The 20,563-nt window shown below is 35.8% G+C and overlaps 1 long non-coding RNA gene across 1 annotated transcript; it reads left to right on the plus strand.

Moving 5' to 3' along the window:
- Positions 1 to 437: 437 nt before the first annotated feature.
- LOC146748259 (uncharacterized) lies at positions 438 to 2,375 on the plus strand. The gene is made up of 2 exons (XR_014931305.1): positions 438 to 532; positions 2,203 to 2,375. It is a non-coding gene; the product is annotated as an uncharacterized LOC146748259 (long non-coding RNA).
- Positions 2,376 to 20,563: the final 18,188 nt, after the last annotated feature.

Raw genomic sequence — 20,563 nt, forward strand, 5'->3', positions numbered from 1 at the left:
CCTATCTTACGTGGTTACTCACGAATATTTTTGCAGATTCTTATTTGCTCAGTGACCTAAATAATTAGCATGCCACTGACAAAACAACAAATATACGAGTTGGAGATCCATATACAAATATCAACCTCTAATAGTCTTCCATATCAAGACTGTTTCATTGGGCGGTTGCTACTATACACAGGTTTTATTTTATATAAATATTATTTCTGACTTGGTTTTTCTTAAAATTTTCTCTGCGAAGATTATCATCCGCACCCTAACTCAAATGTTGCGTTGGTGTCAATTTGAAAAATACACTGTGCGTTGTCGTTTACCAGGAAACGCGTCTGCGTCAACTTGAAAATGCAATTTGCGTCGTCGTCAACTTGGAAATGCAATGTGCGTCAACTTGAGAATGTCACGCATGACGCTGGGTAGCTAATTTGCATGCATAATGAGGAGTTTATTTCAAAGTGCGATCGCGGCCATTTTTCTTCAGATGGCGGTTAGCGCGTTTTCAGTGGGGAAGAAAAAACACGATTTCTCCTGAATGGTGAGTAAGATTGTCAATTTTTTACATCCTGTTCGTCTTTCAAGTTTTAACTACATCTCTAAATAGAAATATGTGGTGTTTTGTGGTGAAATTCCGAATAACAAATGAAAATGCGTTTCCGTAACGGCACTAAACCGACGTTTTAAAATAATGCGTCATTTGAGTTAACATGATTTTTGAAACCCCAACGTTCAACATTTATATAGTTAAGATCATAATTGTAATTTTTATTACAATTTTATTTGGGAACAGCCCGTATTAAATGTTGAAATCGCAAAGTGAAATGTGCTCAGTGAAACTGCATAACCTTGTGACCCAATATGGCGGCTCTCAATACTGCATTACCAGTACGTAGATCAGAGTCGTAAATATTGCTGTTTTTAGCTCCGCTGTCGACTTTGTCGAGCGGAGCTTATCATATGAGTGATTGTCCGTCGTCGTCCGTCGTCGTCGTCGTCGTCCGTCGTCCGTGTCAATGTTTTACTTTTTCGACTTCTTCTTGAAAACTACAAGCCTAAATGCTTTGATACTTGGTGTATATGTACCTTGGGTAGACCTCTCTTAGGTTTGTTCATTTCATGTTGATATCTTTAATTCTCTAATTTTGGTGAATATTTTTGTCATTTTTGGTAAAAACTGATATTTTCGACTTCTTGTTAAAAACCGCAAGTGCAATTGCTTTGATATTACATATATAGGTACTACATGTGGACCTCTCTCAGATTTGTTCATTTTGTAATGATATCTTTAATTCTCTAATTTTGGTGAATATTTTTGTCATTTTTGGTAAAAACTGATATTTTCGACTTCTTGTTAAAAACCACAAGTGCAATTGCTTTGATATTACATATATAGGTACTACATGTGGACCTCTCTCAGATTTGTTCATTTTGTAATGATATCTTTAATTCTCTAATTTTGGTGAATATTTTTGTCATTTTTGGTAAAAACTGATATTTTCGACTTCTTGTAAAAAACCGCAAGTGCAAATGCTTTGATATTACATATATAGGTACTACATGTGGACCTCTCTCAGATTTGTTCATTTTGTAATGATATCTTCAATTCTCTAATTTTGGTGAATATTTTTGTCATTTTTGGTAAAAAGTGATATTTTTGACTTCTTGTTAAAAACCGCAAGTCCGATTGCTTTGATATTACATATATAGGTACTACATGTGGACCTCTCTCAGATTTGTTCATTTTGTGATGATATCTTCAATTCTCTAATTTTGGTGAATATTTTTGTCATTTTTGGTAAAAAGTGATATTTTCGACTTCTTGTTGAAAACTGTAAGTCCGATTGCTTTGATATTACATATATAGGTACTACATGTGGACCTCTCTTAGATTTGTTCGTTTTGTGATGATGTCTTCAATTCTCTAATTAATTTATTTTGGTGAATATTTTTGTAATTTTTGGTAAAAAGTGATATTTTCGACTTCTTGTTAAAAACTGTAAGTCCGATTGCTTTGATACTATTCATATTGTTCATTTTCTAATGATGTCTTCAGTTCTTTAATTGAAATGTGCATTGCTAACAGCGGAGCTATCTCAGCCGATAGGCTGCTTGTTTTATCAAACATGCAGGATACTAGCTGAAAATTGACAGTCTAAATAGAATGCCATGTTTAATAATTAATTGACTTTTTTTTCTTTCTTTTTTTAGATGTACTGAAATTAATGGCAAGACGATTCCTTTGAAGCCTGAAGGTTATCCCATGTGTTTATACGGGCTGTCTTTTTGTTGTTTGACAGAATTTGCCTGGTTTTTCTATTCCTCATTCTTTATTTGAGGTATAAATTGGTCTTGGTCAAAAATAAAGTAATTTTACAGGTGGACATTCTTTCTGGTTTGTCATAATGTTTGAAAGGAGCTTGGTCCTGTGGAGACATAGGATTAGTCATAATATGGCTATGCCTAAATCCACAAAACATTGTCTCCATGTAATTGATTCCATTTGCAGATGTATAGAGTCTCATAAAATCAGTACATCAGTTGGTGTACAGAGGATAAATACAATCATGTCCTCAAGGTTAATGGCAGCAAATTCTATTGTAAATTGCTCACAGAAAAATCATATTCAGCTGTTTATTAAAATGGTTATGACAAGATTAAAATTCTTAAAAATTAGAGAAAGGATTGTAAATAGCAAGTTTGTTTTCAGTCCATGGAGTAATTTTCATGCTGTCAATCTAAATGAGAAAATATCTAGTTTCATGAAAATGTCAAAGGAAAGCAAAAGAAAAAAAATTATCTTAAAGATCATCTTCAAGAAAAAAAATTTGCTTCTTAAAAAATGTAAAACCTCCAGTCAGGTTAATCTTGTTTTAGGTGATATAGCATGTCGATTGAACAAATTAGTGTCTAAGTCGAAACAAACTAGCAAATTGGTGAATTTGGAAGTTAATATACATGGAAAATTGGTTAAATTTGCAGTCCCAAATCTAGTAAAACTAAAGGAGTGTGTAGAAACTGAAATTGGTGTGAAAGATTTCAAATTAATGACTCTTGGCGGAAAACCACTCTATGGTAATATACCTGTAAAAAAGTTGAAAGGCTGTGTGATTCAGGTACATTTAAGTGGTTTAGGTGGTGGTAAACAAAGTGGTAAAAATGTTGCACACCCTGATAAACAGAAATGTGGTCCTTGTAGTAAATGTAACTGTTTAACTGCAAATAGATGGTATCATTTTATTAACAAACCACAGGCGTACATTGATTGGTTGGAAGGTGTTAAGCACTTGTCTAGAGATGGTTGTTTCTGTAATTCCTGTAGGCTTTATTTGGAACGAATGTTTAAATCTGGTGATGACAACAGACCACTGCCTGCAAACGAAAAATCTTTGTTTCAGTGTTTTATTTGTCAGGCTGCGACTGCACACTACACTGAAGTTGAGGACAAGAATGAATTTTTGTCACTCTTTAATTTGCATGCCACACACTTGGTATCCACAATTGCAAATAAAATTGGTCTCTGTGAACAACATTATCAAAAATGGATTTTCAGAAATCAACTAAAATGCATCATGCCTGAATGTATGCGACGCATAACATCAAAAATAAAACATCCTCCTAATCTACCAGTGTTAAAACAGTTCTTTGAAAGTGAAGGTGAATATATCAATGTTGACCTCACTGAGAACAGTCCCTTATGTTCTCGGTGCTATGCACAACTATACCGTATTACAGAAAAGACAAAAAAAAAAGTTAATGTGTCTAAGGACGAGGATCTTTCTAAAATTCTTGATGAAATAAAACAAAAATGTTGTCATTCCACGATAAAGGGTGACACTGAGTTACTGGATTTTTCTCTCTGTAAAATGGCAATGTTTGTTGGCGAAAAGCTCATGATAAAGGAACCAGTACTTTTACATGAAGCTAAGAAATATTTTTGTGAGGTAGTCGAAGATACATTGTCACATTTATCTATGTCAATTCAGAATACACTTGATTATTTCACTGGTAAATCAAATACATTTCTCAAACTTGAGTTGGCTCAATTATTTGATTTTCATATACAATTCTCCACAGTGAAACAAAATGGTAGAATTGTCCCCAAATACGGTACACTCCTTTTAAGGCAAGGTGCCGATCTGAAAAATATGTTGCACACGTTTTATTATACCACAAAATCTACCCAGGATAAACTTAGTGATACTTGCAGTAGACTAGAAAAACAAATAGTAGATATAGCCAAGAACCAATGCCCAGATTTCAATACAATGTACCTGACTGTGGCCGATGATTTTAATAGCCGATTACATGACCTCTCTGTTAAAATTGATGAAAAATACAAACAATTTGATTCCTCAACATTTGACATTTTTGATGCTGTTGGGGAAATTGATCCTATATTGTGGAACTTCTTATTTGTAATTACGCAGAACAAATCTGAAAAATCTGAAATGTTTAAAAATTCATTCACTTGGAGTAAGCAGTACTTGGGGTTTTACAAGGACACATCTCTCAACAAGCACAAACGAATGCTTCAACTTTTTTATAATGCTTGCCATTTGCTGTTCATGTCTAATGGGTGTTTGCATCCACTTCATACATTATTAGCAGACAGTATAGATTCTTACAGTGGGTCAACAAAATTGCTTGGTATGATGAATGCTTTCGGAATAACCTGCTCAAAGTCTACTGCTAGAGAAAACATGAATAAATTAGTTAAAAAGAATGTTACAGAAAATTTTGTGAATTGTTTCTCAGCAGATAGTTTTGCAGTTGCAAGTCTGGATAACATTGACATTGGACAGCCATATGCAGGTGTTTCTACTACATATAAAAACAGGGGCATCCATGCCACATCATACCAAGCTGTTGAGCCTAAACCAGTCACACTTAAAACTGGTGAATTCATTCCGTGTAGCACAAGGCCTAGGAAAGATAGTGAAATGTGCCATATCAAGGTTGCGAATGACAGTTCTCTTTTTAGGTGCATAGCAGTTGCTTCTTGTCCCACATTGAGGAAGTGTGAAAGAGACTATTTTGGTTCACCAGTTGATCTCACTTTAAAAGAATTAGAAAATACAATCTCATTGGCTACAAGGCATTATATTTGCTCTGAAACTGCCAGTCAAGAAGTGATGGTAGACTTTTTTGAAGGCCTGTCAGAATCAGAATTGGAATTTCTTCTAACTCCACAATGTTTTGATGTAATAAATAGATGTGAGAAAATTCAGCATACTGATTCACAACCTGATTATATGGAATTGATCTCTTTATCATTTCTGTTGAAAATGCCTGTTAAAATATTTTCTCCTGAAAAAATATTGCTTAATATCTTTGGAGAAAAATATGAAAATGTTGAGCCAATGCATGTTACCTGGAACAGTTATGGGTATTACAATCTGTTAATCAGTCAAGAATGGCTTGATAGTGACTATGAGTTGTCAAATGTTGGTGACACAAATCCATTGTACCCATGGTACCTTGCTAATGCAAGATTGGTTGACCCAAATAAACTAAATTTAGAAATGAAATTGGTGTTTGGAGATAGGTTATTCCAAGCTGCATCAAGTATGGAATCTTATGGTCCTTCTAAACCCAAAAAACAAAAGACCACTTCCAGGGATATACAAAAATTAAAAGCTACACTTGATGAACATTTTTTACCCCATTTACCTGTTTCTGGAGCTCATGTTTCCAATACTCATGGCATCACATTAAGTGACTTTGATATAAGAGCGACTGAATTGCTGGCTCTAGAAAACATGAAAGTTGATGCCTTCACATACTGCTTTCAAAAACATGCAACAGCCAAATTAAATCCTGAAATTATGTTGCCCAATTTAAAGTGTGAACTCTCAAGAGCATCAACTCAAGAAACTGAAAAATCAAGAGTTGTATATCTCGGTATATTAAATGAACCATGTGACAATTTAGAATCGGTGAAACATGTCCTCGAAAAATTTTATACCATTTTTCAAATTGGTAAAAGAATTCAGTATTTAGTTGTAGTAGGTGATGGCAAAACATTTGAATATTTGTCCAAATTGAAATATGAATATTCAGATGAACTCAGTTGGATGATACCCATGCCAGGTGACTGGCATATTTTAAAGAATACTCAGCCTGTATTATTTAAAATTTATCTTGATAGCGGTCTTGGGGAAATCGCAAAAACTACTTTTAAAGCAGATGGTCTTTTTCAAACTCTTATATTGTGCCACAAATTCAAACTTTGTCACCGATTTCTCATGAATGTGTGGGAAGCATTCTACCGATATCAAATATCTGAGTTTCTTAGTTCTAGATCTAATAATCCTGTTGAAAATAGTGAAATGAACAATCTCTTGAAAACAGTAGTTGAACAAACAATTAAAATGAACAAACTGAAAACTAGTGATGAGGATGAACTCCATCAAATCCAAACATTCCTGGCAGAAATCAAACAATATCTTGGTGATTTAATGAAAGACTTCTTTGAGTATACTGAAAATAGGTGTAAAAAAGATGACACTTACAAATTCTGGTCGGCCTTTGTACATAGGGATTGTTTTTCCTATGTGTGTCTGTATATAGCATTTAGAAGTTCAAATTGGTCACTGCGAATGGGCGCTCTCAAACAACTCGCTCCATTGTACCATGCTTATGATAGACCAACATACCTGAGACTTGTACCAAAGCACTTGCTTGATATGTTAAAAGCCCCATCAAGTATAATAGATCAACTTAGTTCAGGAGGTTTCACTGTCAGTCTATCTGGCTGTACATGGAGGGAACTGGCTTTAGATGAGGCTCATGAACAGTGTATAAATCTAAATGTGAAAACAGCTGTTCACAAGCCTTCACCAGAATTTCTGGATAATATGGCAAAATATTTACCCCACAAAGCTGCAAGTCTTAAAAATATACAAGAACAAATTGTACCAAAAAGTCACAAGTCTAAGGAGAAATACAGAGAAGAGAATCACAGTGTGAGGAAAAATGATGAGGGCCTCTGTCAAATTTACCTTGCTAAAATAATTGAAAGTTTTGCATTTAAACCTGTAACTGAAAACAGGGGATTAATCAAACTGTTTACTGACACTATAGCAACTGGTTCTGTTCATGAAGACTTGATGCAATTTTATCAAGTTGGTCAAAGGGGTCTGTATGATTATATCAATACTAGGTTGTTGAACATACCAAGTGTTAATGCTCCTGTGAGACAGAGGAAACTCAAAACTTTTTCTGAAAAAAAATCTATACGAAGAAAGGTTAGAACATCAGCAGCTGATAAAAAATTACTGGATCAGTGTCTGAAACGACAAATGTCGCATTCAATAAAAAGTGGTTCTGCCATTTCAAGTTTCTTCCAATTTATTGCCCTCCCTAGAGCTATTTGTGAAGCAGATGGAACACTTCACCATCAAAGTACAAAATCTAATTCAACAAAGGTGTACTGCAAGAGATATGAAACCTGTGATTTAGTAAGAGACTCACTGCCTCATAATTGGCTTCCTGTAACTGTTATTCTTGAAGGAATGTTTCTCATTCAATCAGCCCCATTGCGTTCACACCATAAAATAATAAAAGATTATCTTTGGTTTCTTTTGAAAAAGTGGATTTTATTTTATTTTGAAAAAGGAACTCAATATGTGCATTTGTTATTTGATGACCCTCATGCCCTCAGTTCTGACAGGCCAAGTCCGAAGGATCTTGAACGCACTCGTAGGGATCAAAATAAAACTGAATGTAAAACATATACTGAGTTGACTTTGAACACACCCATTCCTAAAGAGAATTGGACGAGTTTTCTTGGAAACAGAAAAAATAAACGCCTTCTTGTAAACCTCATATCAGAAGAATTTCCTGATCTTGTATTTCCTTATTTGGCTCCAAACAAAGAGCTTTTACTTGTTGGTGGTTTTCATGGGACAAAAAAGGGGAAAGCATATGCAATTAATTCTCAGGGTGTTTATGAACATAATGCATATAGTGGAAATCATGAGGAAAGTGATACACGTATATGGTTACATACATCAGTTTGTCAGGGGAGCAATATTTTAATATATTCACCAGACACTGATGTTTATCATATTGGACTTCCACTGATAAATGAACAGTTAACTAGCAAATCCATTCTCATTCAACTCAGTGCAAAAGCTGGAGACAGGAAATATTTTGATATGAATAAATTCAATACAGCTCTGTCCAATGACCCAGATTTAGCCCAAATTGATAATACAATTAGGGGGAAATGTTTACAAACACTCTTTATAACATCTGGCTGTGATTTCATTTCATTTTTTGTTGGCCATGGAAAAGCAGCTTTTCTGAAATGTTTTTACCAATTTGCAGAATTTATTTCTGGTGGTAAAGTTGCCCCAGGTACACTCGCTCACACAAACAATGATAACCAGTCAACAGGGCTTCTATCGTTTTATAGATTAATTGGTACTGTATATTACCAAAAGTACCACTCTGAGTTTAGGCCCGAATATGACAGCCCATATGACTTGTATAAGTCATTATCAAGTCAATATTCAAACATTATCGAGCTGCATACAAAATGGTTAGATAAAATAAGGAATACAATTCATGTTAGGATAAGGTGTGAGGATGATTTAATGCCCAATGATATAGCTTTACAATACCACTGGCAGAGAACATGTTTCATATCAAATATTTGGGGACAGTGTTATAAGAGGGACATTTCTCTTCCACCCTATACTGATTCTGGGTATAAAATTGAAGGGACTGTACTGCAACCAATATGGGATAGTGAAGAAAATACAAACAAAATACAAGAGAGGGTTGCTTTCTTTACTAAGGGCTGCAAATGTGAAAAATCATGCTGCAAAACAAAACAATGCAAATGCAAAAAGAAAGACATACTATGTGGACCTGGATGTAGTTGTCAAAATTGTGTCAATACTGGTGAGCCACAGTCTACTTTGTTGGACATTATTATTGATGAAACACAACAAATAAATGAAGAAGTTCTAGATATTGAAGTTGAAGAGCACAGTGAATATGAAGAGGAGTGTGAATATGAGATATCTGATAATATTGAAGAAATACCAGAGAATGGTGATCCTGATTATACATATAGTGATACTGACTAACAATAACACTATTATGAACAAGGGAATATAACATATAAAACAAGTAAACATATGAAAAAAATATACATGTAATGATTTATTGTAATTGTTTACACAAGTTACTAAAACTATTTCCGGGTTTTGTGGCTTCAGTTTTTATCGTAAACTATGTGAAAACCTTGTAAAAAATACTGTAAATCATGCAGAAAATATCTTTTGTTATTACTATTGCACTGTGTTTCACTTTATGAGGAAAACGATGGTCTGTTTTCGTAGGTTCACAAATGCGTCATTTACGTTAACAAGGTCCGAGGCTGTTGAAATTTACACTATGTGTACTGAGGTGACCCATGAATACGTGTACAGAGTTTGACATGGGTTCAAAGTGATTAACCTTGTTTTTACAGCCTATCAGTGAAAGCCATACATTCCCATTCATGCAATGGGAAGACTATTTTAGCATACGAGATCATTCGACAAGATCAATCTTTGATTTCACTTACTTTATTTCGACATAACGTCAAAACAACAATGACCGGTGATATATTGTAGTTAAAATCATGTGTTTCTGAATAATTTCATGTATTTCGAGCAAATGTAGTCCTTTTATCCAGCATTAAACTTTCAATGTTTTACAGACTTTAGTATAGCAAGCCGCCATCTTTTTTGTCTAGATGTGTGACCAAAACGAGGCTGGCCTCATTATAATAAAATTAGCATACTATAGATTTATTTAAATTAGCTACCCAGTCGCTTGCGTGTGTGTAGTGCGTCTGCGTCAACTTGAAAATGCTAATGTGCGTCGTCGACTACTAGCAAAAAATGCGTCTGCGTCAACTTGAAATGAAAAAAGGAAAGTCACCTAGGGGGACTCGTTTTGCGTCGACAACTTGAAAAGTGCAAGTTGCGTCGTCTACTAGGGAGACTTGTTTGCTTCGACAACTTGGAAAATGAAGTGTCGTCGTCTATAAATTAAGGAACTGCGTCAGCGACAAATACGCTGTAGTGTGTTATGTTAGTGACTTCTACAAATCATCTCCCGTTAAATCGCGACTACTACAACTCGCTTTGCGACAACTACTAATTAATTAGCGACGACTGTGAATAAGTTTTGCGCTGATTGCTACTACTCCAATTTGTAAACGTAGACATCGGAAATAGCACTTTTGTTGAAGAGGCAGCATAATTTTGAAGCTGTATGTTTTACCATGCAATTTATATTGACGCAGCAGGGTCCCGTACGGCTTTCCATAAAATGCTAATGTGCGTCGTCGACTACTTGCAAAAATGTGTCTGCGTCAACTTGAAATAAAAAAAGGAAAGTCACCTAGGGGGACTCGTTTTGCGTCGACAACTTGAAAATAGCAAGTAGCGTCGTCTACTAGGGGGACTTGTTTGCTTCGACTACTTGGAAAATGAAATGTCGTCATCTATAAATTAAGGAACCGCATCAACGACAAATACGCTGTAGTGGGTTAGTGACTTCTACAAATCATCACCCGTTAAATCGCGACTACTACAACTCGCTTTGCGACAACTACTAATTAATTAGCGACGACTGTGAATAAGTTTTGTGCTGATTGCTACTACTCCGATTTGTAAACGTAGACATCGGAAATCGCACTTTTGTTGAAGAAGCAGCTAAATTTTGAAGCTGTATGTTTTACCATGCAATTTATATTGACGCAGCAGGGTCCCGTACGGCTTTCCATACAAATATCCAGACCATGTCTTTTATTTATTATGCAAATCAAGTCCCGTTGACGAAATGCTAATTAGCTGTTTTGAGAGCATTCGCTCCATTGCTGTTATCTTTTCATTGTTCGGTTCTATGCACCTGTTTTTTCTTTTGGTATTTTCTTGCATTGTTTTTCTGGGCCTCCGGTCTGTGTTTTAAAAGCCCGTTCGTGGCGACTGAATGCATTATATTTGTGATAGAGGTAGACAAATTGAGAAATTTGCAAGCAAATACAAGCTTTTTGTTGGTTGTTGTTGTTGTTTTTCTCTTAGACTTAGTTGTTAAATACACTGTCATCGACCCGATGGTCGTTTTGTTCTTATACATACGTTAATTGAAAATAGCCCTTTCTTGTTGCATAATATTTACGTTCCAAATGACGGAACTCACACTGTTCTTTTCTGGAACATATTCAGTCGTGTATCGACAACTTAGATTATGATCCAGATACTCAGATTATCATTGGGGCGATTTTAATTTTACCTACGATATTAACATTGACCGTCAGGGAGGCAACCCCCATACCTGGGTTAATTCTAAGAAATCATTTTCAAATTTGCTAGAAAAACATGATTTGGTAGATATATGGCGTATCCGCAATGTAGATACTCGACGTTTTACTTGGAGGAGAGGTGGGACCATACCTATTGCCAGTAGGATTGATTATTTTCTTATATCTGACCACATACAAAACATTGTTGACTCCGTCGACTTCAGCCCAGTTTCATTTAGCGACCATTCGGCTGTTGCTCTTGTTTTAGACCCACATGATTCACCACGTGGACTTTCCTTTTGGAAGTTCAACTGCAGTCTTTTAGGTGACGACAATTATCATAACCAAATTGGCGAACGTTTTGTTGAATGGGAAAATAATTATAGTAACTTAGGTGATAAGGGGCTTCTTTGGTATCTCCTGATTCAGAAGTATGAAATACGCAAATTTACTATTCAATATAGTAAACAAAAAGCACGACATCTCGTTCAAAGATCGAAGAATTGGAAAATAAATTGAATGATCTTGATATTATATGTGGCTTGAATCCCACCCCTAAAAATATTGAATATTTAAACAATATACAGGGTTCTCCCCAGGGCTTTTTAGCGCCGAGGTCTGCGGCGCTATACTTGTGAAGCTCGGCGCTTTACTTGAGACCTCGGCGCTAAGTGTTCCGACCTCGGCGCTTGATTTCATATTTGAAATGCCAATATCAGATGTGCAAAAGCTTTGTTCGCCACACTGGTCAGCCCCGACCATCACTCAAAATTAGTGACCACAACGGAAACGCTTCCGATCAGGACTATTGTCCGATTGTTATTATAATTACGTACCGACCGACACGCATCCTGCCAGTCGTGGATTATAATTTGTAAACAATAGACCTAGTCGCACGATACGTAGCGGCTAGTCAAATTTGTGAAATTAGCACCTCTTTGTTTGTAAGTAAATACTTTCTGCGATAGACACAGTCTTTAGATTGAAAGCTAAAATTCTTTTAAAATCAATTCCACTTCGATCTAACATGGTCAAAGCGGAGTTTACGATCAGTTTACGCTACTCAAGAAAAAACAACGTGTTTATTGCGTGATTTGGTAAAAGACATTTGAACTGTTATCATCACGAATCATGTAAAAACTCTTCTTTCAAGACCTATTTTACCTTTTAAAAATTGCTAATCACCTCTTTCGAAAACCATCATGCAGTTTTCAATTGAAATCGATGCCAACACATCGTGCTACGACATCGCTTAACTTCCGCAATGTAAATTTTTATGATCACTACCATTCGGAAAACTTCGGATTCTACCGGCATTACCATGCGGCATTTTGATTGGTTAATGACATTCTCGACCCATCGGGTCAAAGGACACATGCTAATGTTCACAAATATCATGGCGGGTCTGTTTTTTTTTACCGAAGCGATCGAGTGATCAAAAATAATCGCTCCCGATAAAAATAAGTCAGATTTTACTTTAATTTCATATAAAAAAAAAGAAGTAACATTTAGTGAGGAATTATTGGTATAACCGGTGTATAACATCGCCAAGTAAGTTATGTCACGTCGTAACTTTGATGATCGTTTTGAAGTTTAATTTGTTCGCTCATTACTGTAAATGTAAACGTTTTAGAAGTTGATGGTACGAATAATAAATTACAACAATACGCCAATTAATTACGTTGTCGATTTTTTGAAGGTGAATGTTTTTGGAGTAAATAAAATCATGAAATTCGTGAACATATTTATGGCTTAACGTTTCGAATGCGTTTTATTCAACGTTTTACAATAGACAATTAAATTGCAACAAAAATTTATTTGTGTTTTTTAGTCTGCAGCATCAGTATTTCGAGAATGTTTCAAACTCTTCTAAATTGTGAAACATAATGTGTTGATTCCATTAAAAAAAATATTTGCACTGTGACTGAGCTCATTAATATTCATAATTGTAAATGAGTTCTGTTAATTAATGAAGAAAATGTACGTAAATGATATGCAAATTAATATGCAAATTAGTTGCAGCGCTATGCATTTTTTCTGGGGAGAACCCTGATATAAAAGCGGAACTTGATTCACTGTATGATTATGCTGTAAAGGGTTTAATTGTTCGGTCAAAGGCCCAATGGGTGGAATAGGGTGAGAAGAGCACAAAGTTTTTTTTCTGGGGCTGGAAAAACGAAATCAACATAGATCTCATATTACGAGAAGTATAGGCTCCGACAATGATTTACAACAATCTAAATCTCAAATTTTGGCCGAATTGAAAAAATATTATGCCACCCTTTACAATTCAAATCACACAAATACAACTTTAGACGTAAATTTCTTTTCGGGGTTAACCATACCAAAACATTCGAATGATGAAATGAGTGAGTGTGAAGGTCATATTTCACTCGGGGAGGCGCATCGTTCCCAGTTGTCCATGTCAAAAGGCAGGACACCCGGAAACGATGGTCTCCCAGTAGAATTTTATATTGCTTTTTGGTCTATTATTAGTTATGTACTTAATCCCATTAGCTATGCCTATGACCATGGCTGCCTGTCAAACTCCCAGCGCCAGAATATAATCACTTTAATCGAGAAAAAGGGTATGGACAAACAATATATTAAAAATTGGCGGCCAATATCATTAATAAATGTAGATGCTAAAATTGGTTCTCTTTGTATTGCAAAGCGGATGGAAAGGTTTTTACCCAAACTTATCACTATACGCAATCATCTTTCGTTAAGTGGAGGTACGTCACGGATTTAATTAGGTTAGTTGAGGAGATACTCCTTAGTACTGATGAGAATAATATCCCAGGTTTTTTAGTTGCCATTGATTTCGAAAAGGCTTTCGATTCTGTAGAGTGGTCATTTTTGTTTGATTGCCTGAAAACTTTTAATTTTGGTCCATCATTGATTCGTTGGGTGAAATCGTACTACTGTAATGTGGAAAGTTCGATTATCAATAATAGTGTGACGTTAAATGCGGGGGCCTTTATGGGGCTACACCGTATTCAGGATCGGGGAGCTTGTCTTTAATACCGGTCTAATAGTCTTTGTCTTTGGTAGCGTGCTTATCTTATAAGTTTCCTCCCTCTCAGCTCGTCCGCTGTCACAGGGTGGGGATCGTTTGGTGAATGTATATCACCACAACTGAGACTGTGCAGAGAAAGAAATATACCAGTAACGATTATAACAAATCAACACAACACAATAAATACGGTTTCCTGTACTTTAATAAACAAATAACAGGGATGCTGGTCACTGGAACCAGCAAGGAGGGGGATACACTGTAAAATAAAATAAATTAGAGACTTGATCGATGCTGCAGGGAACACTCCACTCTCCATTGGACAGCAATGTGCAATGTTGCGTTCCTTCGTATCTGGCACACTGGCGAAGCAGCTGCACTACAATTTAAACTCGTGCTCTGTGTCCAGGGAGTATCGGCAACTGCACTGCTATCTGCTGCTACTGGTAGCACTGGTACAACGGGAGTAGTTCAGGCAGTGAGCTTCAGTGGTTCCTGTTGATCAGCAGGGATTACTGCACAGCACGTCTGCATATGTACCCCTGTATAGGGTACAGCTCACTGGAGTCAGGAATCAGCATCACAAAATGTTACAGGATCAAGTCAGGTCACCTTCCTGACTAAAGATTTTCCCTTATGTCTCAACTTAAATACCCTACCTAATTTATGGCCATGCAAATAATAAAATGTATATAACGAAATGATTGGTTATCTCGAAATAGCCGACAAATCAGTGTACAGAGGATGCCAATTTTGGTAGTGGAATAAACCACTCTTAATCCAAGCTCTACCAATTTAAAGTAGGAGACTCGGGTCAATGATGTCATATCTATTTTCATTGCCAACAACACTGGGTTCAGCACATTCCAAGGTATTTCACAATCCCCATGTCACTGTCTGAGCCATACCATTATGCCACAGGGAGAGACAGGATGTATGTATCTAAATTTCTGCTGACAACACAATCCAGTGACTGTATCAGCAGTCTTAAAAATAAACATGTGCAATGGGTTGTTGCAAATTATACAAACATGTGCGCTTTTCATTCACACAGCCAGGGCTCTGTACTTTTCACTTACAATTTATGTCACAATAGTTTTACCACGGGTTATTTTAAAGTTCAGAAGAGGGTCAGACAGGGGGACCCTTTGTCCCCTACACAAAAATGAAATATTAATTATTGGTCATCCGCCCCGCTAGGATTGCCCTTAAAATCACTTTTGTCGTTGTGTGTGTGTGTGTGTGTGTGTGTGGGTGTGTGTGTGTGTACTTGGATTGCTATATGTTGCGAGGACAAAAATACATATATATGGCTACTTCCGAGGACATACACACCTTCCGAGGACCTTTTTCATAGTCCTCGGAAAACATAATTTATATTAATAGTTAATTCGATTATTAATACGTTTTGCGTAGCTTAGGTTTAGTATCGGGGGAAGGTATGGTTCACGTTATATTAATATTAATATAATTGTACCATACCTTACCCCGATACTAAACCTAAGCTTCGCAAACATTTCTATGTTCAGTCACGGGATATTCAACTCTTGTTTAATTAAACCTAATTAAAATGCAATTCTCCATTGTATTGCATTGTAATTGAGTTTAATTAAACTCCAATTAAAACGCAACCCTATATAGGAACGCGTTTTAATCGAGTTCATATCGCAACTATATTAAAAGTTAATTCAACTATATTAAAAGTTAATCCAATGAAGTCCTCGGAACATATTGCAATACAAGTATGTGTGTGGGTGCGTGTGTGTGTGTGTTTGGATTGCTATATGTTGCGAGGACAAAAATACAGATATATACCTACTTCCGAGGACATACACACCTTCCGAGGACCTTTTTCATAGTCCTCGGAAAACATAATTTATATTAATAGTTAATTCGATTATTAATACGTTTTGCGTAGCTTAGGTTTAGTATCGGGGGAAGGTATGGTTCACGTTATATTAATATTAATATAATTGTACCATACCTTACCCCGATACTAAACCTAAGCTTCGCAAACATTTCTATGTTCAGTCACCGGATATTCAACTCTTGTTTAATTAAACTTAATTAAAATGCAATTCTCCATTGTATTGCATTGTAATTGAGTTTAATTAAACTCCAATTAAAACGCAACCCTATATAGGAACGCGTTTTAATCGAGTTCATATCGCAACTATATTAAAAGTTAATTCAACTATATTAAAAGTTAATCCAATGAAGTCCTCGGAACATATTGCAATACAAGTATGTGTGTGTGTGTGTGTGTGTGTGTGTGTGATTTCCAGTGTTTGCACGGATTATTTCTTCTGTGTTTTTTTTGGCTTGGCCGATTTCGCTCAAACTTGTCAGGTAGGTCACACCTTCACCCTAGTTATTAGGAAGAATCTGAAAAAAATTGGCCAAAATTGGATAGCTTCGTGCCAAGTGTATGTCCTCCTACAAATTTGGGATAAAACACCTTGTTAATATCTTTTTTCATTACCGAGAAATTCTACCCCAAAGTTGGGGTAACTTTTCACCAGCAACGGCTTTTAACTCCTCTGTGATTTTTTTTGGCTTGGCTGATTTTGTACATACTTCACAGGTAGGTTGTACCGTCACTAATTGGAAAATCCTGGCCCACCACTACCATTGGAACAGCCGAAAACTGATTTTTGAATACTTTCGCCCCAAATGTATTACCTCCTACTAGTTTTGAAATAGCAGTGTTCAAATGATCATGCTGATGTTGTTACACTGTATCAACGTAATCCCAATGCAACTTTGAAATTTGAATGAACTGTAAATGCTGCCTTCATTCTAGAAAATACTATTGCAAACTGTTGGAAATAATAAATGTAACAGCAGAATACGTCCCAGTAATAAACTAAGTGACTTCTAAAAACTGAATGATTTTTGCGAATTTCGTATACAGGGCCCATTTAGTTATAAACTGACGTTAGCTTCACGTTAATGTCCTACCATGGAAACAGCCAAAAACATTTTGCTTGTTTTTTGAGCGGAGTGGATCGTCAACCAGCCTACCGGCTTGTATTGACTATGTCCCGGACTGTTTACTAGTACTTACTTGTCAGTGTCTGACTGTTCTATACAGCCCAGAACACATCAGAATAGTAAAAAAAGTCAGGAAATGTCGTGCCCGTGCCTTGAGAGCTGTTGAACCAAAGCAATCTGTCACCCTTCACCGCCCACAGCATCGATATGATTTGATATTGCATAGAAAAGAACACTAAATGCAGCTATCCCGGTCAGCAATCGAATCATCAATGCAATTGGTATTTCAATCTATTTGCTTAATGGTCTGAATTTTAAAATTGTCAAGTTCGAGAGTGTGTTTTTACGTACAATGACGGGAACATTCAACAACGTGTTGAACAGGAAGTCCATTTTGGGTTAGTGGCATTGTCAGGAAATGTTTCAGTAAGGAATTGTTATTCATATCGAAAAAGGTCGAAACTACTTACCATGACGATAGATACCTCAATTATATTTTGATTTTAGTAATCGAGGGTAAAAACCGTGTTTATGCTATGAGAAAGTGCATATCTTGAACGTACTTTAGTGCAAATACATTTTTGCCTATCACAGCGAACGCAATTTAATGCAAGTGAATTTTCCTAGTTGTATGTGGTGTCCAACCAAGGGCAAAAACATTGTTATGCAAATTAGCTTTAGTTTAAAATTTGAGTTTTCTCGGCGATATCTATGTGAATTTGAACCAAGATGTTATTGGCAACTCAGAATACGACTGTGACAGCCACTGAAACGCAATTGAAGGCAAATGAACACGTCAAGCAAAAAAGACTTTTTTGAGGCACATACCATTTTGACTCTTGAGGGGAATGGAAATCAGTTGATTTGAGGGTGTCACAATAAGCAAGGGAGTAAATCGTTTTTATGCTACGAAAAAATGCAGACCTTGAACGTACTTTTTGGACTTTAGTACAACATCATTTTTGTTTGATTACCTAACGTTTTTAGGTTCATTTGCTGCAAGTTACAGAGCACATACATAAGCGGCCGTCCCTCGGCAAACAATGAAGCAAAGGCATTTTCGATGTCGAAATCGCGAAACTCACCCTTTTTACGCAAGCTGGGAAGTTCGAATTACTAAACGAAGTACAGGACGACGAAGATAAAATATCCAAGAATCAACACATACCAAAAATTATATCTCAAACGTGAATATTCGTGGTGTATTTTAAGTCTAACCGGACCATAAGTGGAAATGTGTTTGTACTCTAAATATCCAAACATATTTTAGTATAAGGTAGTAATTATACAACCTGGACAAAAGAAATTCTTATTTTTTTGTTGATATAATGATAACGTGTTACTTTATGCAGAAATCCTGGTAAATGAAGTTTAAAAGAAAGGGATTGTCACTTGCCCCATTAATGCTGTATGTTGACGCTACTTTCAGGTCCTACCTGCTACCCAGAGTCTCATGTTGACCATGTGCCGGATCGTTTACTTACTTAATACTCTTATTTTTGTATTTAAAACACCTTTTTTTATTGGAGCATACTTTCAAAGTTTACATAACATATACAGATGCCTTGTAATTACTACTAATAAAATGACATTACAGTGGTCTTTGTGAAGGGATCTACATAATACATTTGAAGAATTTACCCCACTTCTTGATGTGGGAGTTCAACTCATTTCTCCTGGAGACAAAATTATATTCTATCTCTTGGAAGTATTGAACATACCTTTTATAAGCAATACAATTTAATTTTTGTTTTCTATACCGACACTGATATATATATTTCTTTGCCACCAGGATAAGGAAGATTAACAGGCAAGGGTAGTCTTTGTCACCCAACAAAATTTGTTTAGGGTCAGGAAATCTATGTAGATTTAATTTATTTTCCCATAACATACAGAATGATTCCCAAAAATCTCTCACATCCATGCATTCATAAAAAATGTGTAACAAGGTTTCAGTATGAGATGAACAAAAAGTACATTTGTCTGATTTAACTATAGAAGGTGACATCTTACATAGAGTTTCATTTGTATACAAAATATTGTGTGTTATTTTAAACTGAAATTCTCTTAATCGGGTATCTATAGTAACACGAAAGGGCATTTGGTATGTAAATTGCCACAATATATCTGATTCGTTAAAAAGCACTGTATACCAATTTTCAGTACGTGATGAGATAAATTGATACTCTATAATAACTTTATATACTAGTTGTACAGTCTTTTAAGTCAAGATGCCTAGTACCATGCTTAAATCTAGGGAGTGTTTCTTTTGGACTAACAATTTCTTCATTATTTGTACTTGTGTTTAAAGGAGGTATACATTTCTTTAACCCAAACCAATACAAATTACAATATTCTGGTACTCCTTTCCTTTTGAAATGTTCCCACTCCCACAGATGGCCTTCAGTATTATAAAGCTGGCTAACATAAAAAAAATCCTGCATCAACAAATTCTGGCATAAAAATTGATTTCCCACCCAGCATAATGTGCTTGTTGTTCCAGATGACTTGTTTAGTGATATCTTGTTGATTTGCTGGGCTGACCTCAGAGGTGAACTTACGCCAAATTTGCAACATCTCTAGTATAAAGCCATTAAGTTTGATGGGTAGTAGTTTAGGTTCAAAATTGCTATTTAATAAGATTGTAATACCTTCTAATGTAAAAGAGTTCCCATAGTGGTCATTCTCATCACATAATCGTTTTATCCAGTTTATTCTTTGTGATGCGTATATAGCTTTTATATCAGGTATTGAAAGTCCACCACTATCAGTATCACCGGCCATGGTTTTTCTGGCTATCCTGTCTGGCCCTTTCCACAGGAATTTGTGTAATAACGAGTTAATTTCGTCAAGATAGGGTCTTGGTATAGTAATTAAATTCATTATGTATTGAAGTTTCGATACGGCCATTGCTTTCAGAATTTGCACTCTTCCCAACAAGGTTAAGTCCCTCAATTTAGGCTTCTCTTCAGAGCATCTACTACATTACCAACATTGAGTTTAAATGCTGCCTGAATTTGATATGAAAAGTAAACTCTTACAATTTTCATTGGTTTTTGTGGCTAATTAATTTCAAATGGTTTTAATCTGTTGAACTTAACCTTTCCTAGCCACATACCTTCACATTTTTCCATGTTAACAGTAAGGCCAGAGATTCCCGAAAATGTTTGTATCAATGCAAACACATTTGCTCCTCTACGAAGCAGGTAAGATCATCTGCAAATGCTGCATATTTCATTTCTGTTTCCCCA

Source organism: Saccoglossus kowalevskii, chromosome 2 (genome assembly GCF_978046115.1).
Source record: "Saccoglossus kowalevskii chromosome 2, keSacKowa6.1, whole genome shotgun sequence".
Taxonomy (NCBI): Eukaryota; Metazoa; Hemichordata; class Enteropneusta; family Harrimaniidae; genus Saccoglossus; species Saccoglossus kowalevskii.